Raw genomic sequence first — 4,867 nt, 5'->3', positions numbered from 1 at the left:
GGCGCGACGGCTTTTTATCCGCTCCTGCTGCCGTCGCGGGCCATGGCTCCGCGTCCCCCCACCCCCCGCGCCCGAGCCCCTTGCCACTGCCAACACTTCAGCTCGCCCCCGCCGCCATCTTCCTCTTCCCTCGGCAGCCCCGCCCCTATATTACATGGGCAGTTCTGATTGGCTGGCGGGGAACTCTGACGCGTCTTTAGGGTCCGAGGTTGAAGCCTGGCTCTGCGCCGGGAGGGAGGTTGTGCGCCTGCGAACTAGGCGTGGCGGGGCCGCCGGCGCCCCCGGGTGGTTTGGAGGGCGAAGAGCGGACGCCACCGGCCTGGCCCGACCCCAGCTTGGCGCTGGAGTCAGGGATGGAATGGGCGGTTCCAGGAAGCAGGCGACTTAATCAGTCGCCTCTCAGGGCGCTTCCAGAAATGGTTTCCAAGAAGTACAAATGATCTAAATGGTTTGGGAATTAAAAATGCCAAAAAGGACCAAAAGATAAGAAGGAATCCACAGGAAGTGTTGTAATCTGGGGATCAACCAGGACCCCCAAAGGAAAATATCCCCAAAGGCTTGAGTGTGCTCTTTAGAGAAGTCCAGATGCGGCTCTTTGTTCAACCTCCCAACCCAGACTAACTTTTCCCAAAGTGAATGAGGCTCTTCAGTAATGTTCTGAATCACACCTTTTCCAAACCGAATCCTTACTATCCAGGCGCTCTGTTTTTTAAATTTATTTATTTATTTATTTATTTTGCGATTCTGGGGAATGGAACCCAGGGGCATTACTACCTCCGAGCTACATTCCCTGCCCAATTTTTTATTCTTTATTTTGAAACATGGTCTCACTAAGTTGCAGAGGGCCTCACTAAGTAGCTGAGGCTGTCCAAGAACCGCAATCCTCCAGTCTCAGCCTCCCAAATGCTGAGATTACAAGTGTGTGCCACCATGCCCAGCTCCTGGGCGCTCAGTTCTTTTATTCTGTGTTCATTCATCAAGTGATTCTCGACCACCACTGTGAGTTAGGTTTACAGTGGGGAGGACACGGAACATGGCGCCTGAAACTCAGTCACTGCCACCGTCCAACCTTGTCATACTACCTTTTACACACCCAGTGTTCTAGGCAATCTGAACTTCAAAGTAACCCTTCGGGCTAGTTCTGTACTTCCCTGAGTCTTTTCTGTACTGTTTTTGCTCCTTTGGCTCAAGCTTTTTCCTTCAAAATTCTTGTTTCTCAACTGGGTATTATTGCCCAACTCCTAACCCATTTCTCAAGGCTTATAGGGTTCATAATCATTCATATATATACTATATATATATATAGTATATATATATACTATATATACACATATACTATATAGTATATATATGTGTGTATATATATAGTATATATATGCATGTGTGTAGTACTGCACATTATTATTTATATGAACATAAACACACACACATACATATATATATATATATATATATATATATATATATATATATATATATATATATGTAGGTGAAGTAAATGTTACAGGCTGGTGAACTCTCCCCAGTCCTTGGTTGCTGAAAGAAAGATTTCAAACAGAAAGTACATACAGGACCTGAGCATGGTGGGGCATGCCTGTAATCCCAGCATTTGGGAGGCTGAGACCAGAGGATCGCAGTTCGCTGACAGCCTCAGCTACTTAGTGAGACCCTCTGCAACTCAGTGAGACCCTGTTTCAAAAATATAGGGCAGAGGGTTGTAGCTTGGAGTTCAAATGCTCCTGGGTTCCAACCCAAGCCCAGAGAGAGAGAGGGGTGGGGGAGGGAAGGGAAGGGAAGGGAAGGGAAGGGAAGGGAAGAGAAGAGAAGAGAAGAGAAGAGAAGAGAAGAGAAGAGAAGAGAAGAGAAGAGAAGAGAAGGGAAGGGAAGAGAAGAGGAGTACATGTGTACATACAGGGAAACATAGGAATGTCTTTAAGGAGGTAGTGCTACAGTTTAAGAGGAAGGGTCTAATGTAGACCACTTCTGGGAATAGAAAACCTCTGAGTTTTCCACATGGGGAGTCATATATGCTCCCTGACCTCTTTCCTTGTGTATATGTATTTGGGGTGGTCACTCATCCTTTTTCCCACCACGGCTTTGTTGTGCCTGGGCTGACTTTGCCATGTTGGAAACTTTCCCCATTGGAAACTTTCCCGTGAATAACCTAAGTGAAGCCCTGGGGTGGGGAAGGAGTGTCTAGAGTGGCAATAGAAATGATGTCATAACTGCCAGCGGCTGCCCGTGGGTAAGCTTGGGGCTGGTGAGCATGCAGTAGGTTTAGCTTCCTGATGTTGCTTCAGTTCTCTAGTTGTATTTGGACAGGGAATCCATATTTTCTTCGATGAGAGCCTGCTTATTTTCCTCTCAGGCCTTTCCAGATCTTTCCCTGGCCTGCTTATTTCTTACATATGCACACAGTTGCGTTTGCATTGTGACTACCTGTGTTCCCTTTTTCCCACTGGGAAACACCTGTTAACTTCTTGGCTACATGCCTTATTTTTTGGTTATTATCATCCTTTTTTCAGCTAGTCTCATTCAGTTTCTAACATACCCTTTGCTTTATTTGAAAACTCAAATCTCATGTCAAATTCAAAGTTTTTCTCCCAGTGGCAGCTCAGCCTGAGGGTGCCCAGTGTGCAGCAGGCACACCCCTCATGCATTTCCACCTCTCCCTGTCTGCCCTGAACAAGCTCCTCAGATGATGGGCAAAGAAGAGGGAGAGAGGTGTCCAGGCCATGTCCAGGAGGAAAGCCTGCAGTCTTCTTCACTGTTCCAGTATGTTCAGTTAAGGCAGCTCCATAAACATCCCCTGAGATTTGGCCATGTATTCTGCAAACATTAACCCCCCCTACATGCACCCTGGCACCCTGCCACAGTTCTCTAACGTACTCACTTCTTTGCCCCAGTGCTTGGCACTCTGACAAATTTAGAGCCATAAATCTCATGGCCCTATGGCCAGCTCTCAGATCTGCCGGCACACACATGCCACACTTCCTTCCCTTCTTTGTATTAAAAACTTAAACTAGAGGGTCCTGACCATTTAACAGTCCCCACTAACATGCAAATCCTGACATTTCTCACCAATTTTTGTTTGTTTGCTTGCTTGCTTCTCTGAGTAGTCAGAGGCAGGTTAACAGTTCTCTTGGCTTAAGGATGGTCAGCTCCCTGAAAATGGGTAGGGCCATGGGGACCTGCTTTTCTTCTTTGACACTTTCAGTTGGCTAGCGATGGAGGTATCTTATGCAGGACAGTCTCATTGTGGCCTTGGCCTGACACGGTCCCCCTCTCTCACTTGGAGTTCTCAAGAGTAACTGTTGAATGGGTTGGGAATGTAGCATGCTGAGATATGATGGTACTGGCCTGAACAGCCCAGCCCTGATCTAGTCCCTCCTAGAAACAGCAGTGTGTCCTCCAACACTTTAGCGTAACAAAGTTTCCTCAGCTTATAAAACCCAGGGTAGGCTGCTCTCAGGGTCCCTGGCTGCAGTGGAAGATACATGCAAATTAGACCTTCTCTTCCTGGACAGCTTTCTTGACCCTTGGGAGAGAGACTCCATGAATTGGAGGCTTCCGGTGTCTCTTCCTGTGCCTCTGGAATAAATGCACTGGAAGTAATTTGTTGTGTGTGCAAGTGTTGTCTCTCCAGACTCAGTGCCTCTCAAGATGTAGTGGGCAGAAACAGTAACTAATGTGCAGGGAACCTGCTTTGCATTTGATAGTTGTTCCCAACTACTGGCTGCTTCTTTACACTTAAAGGAGGTAGGTAGATTCAGGAGGTAGGTAGATTAAGCTTTATACTTAAAGGAGGTAGGTGGTACACAACTGTAATCTGGTACTTAGAAGGCTGAGCAGGGGGGCTGCAGGCTCAAGGCCAGCCTCAGCAAGATCCTGTTTCAAAATAAAAAAATAAAATAAAAAGGGCTGGGGGTATATCTCAGAGGTAGAAAGCCCCTGGGTTTAATCTTGAGTACTACTACTACTACTACTAATAATAATAATAATAATGAAAAGGAAATAGTTTCAATGCTTTTCATTCTCAGCATAGTTATGAATGACAGGAAAACCATACTGGATATCTTTTTCTGTATCTATATTCAGTCCAAATTGTAGAATCCTTCATTTTTTAAAGATTTTTCTTATATTGCTATTTCAGGAAAAAAAAAACTGAACATGGCACTTTAAGGAACTTTGGGAAATCAGAAAATAAAACTGGGACCTTTTAAACATGTTTAACTTTCAACCCCAAAATCAGTCCAGGGACAGAAAAATGTAGACAGTTGTATATCGCCTGAGAAAGATGTTAAGTCCCAAACATATGAGGACAATATTTGACTTGCTTTTCAGTCAAAATGCTTTACATTCCTTTATCTTAATTCTCACAATCAACATATGAACTCTGTAGAACCATCTTGGTTTTTATAGAAAAGAAAATTATTAAAGAGAGGAGCAGACAATGAAGAACAATAAATAAGACGTTGGAATGGGAGTCTGTAGACTCAGTTCAACCCAATCACCCTCCACTTCTGTATCCTCATCTGCATCCTCATCAGTAAAGTGGAGGCAGTGCTGTGGCGGTGGTAAAGTTCCTGGCTTGGCTGACTGTTGTCAGACGTAAGACAACGGTGGACATGAAGTGCTTCGCACATCGGTAGTCACAAGTGCTCACTTAATCCACTGCAGGAAAAAATGAGGCAAAATTTCAATATACTTTTTTTTAGGAAGAACATTATCCCATAGTACAGTGTTTATTCTAGACAGTTAAAACCTTGTGGTTGAACTGGCACAAATAGCCCTTAAAATGGGTCGTTTTCTTATTAGAAGGTAAAAGTCTTCTGAGTAAAAATAAAGAGGCCTGGTCCCAGTTCAA

This window comes from Muscardinus avellanarius (genome assembly GCF_963383645.1).
Source record: "Muscardinus avellanarius genome assembly, chromosome: 8".
In the NCBI taxonomy this organism is placed as follows: Eukaryota; Metazoa; Chordata; class Mammalia; order Rodentia; family Gliridae; genus Muscardinus; species Muscardinus avellanarius.
The sequence above is the reverse complement of the archived record's forward strand: the minus strand, read 5'-3'. Positions refer to the sequence as shown.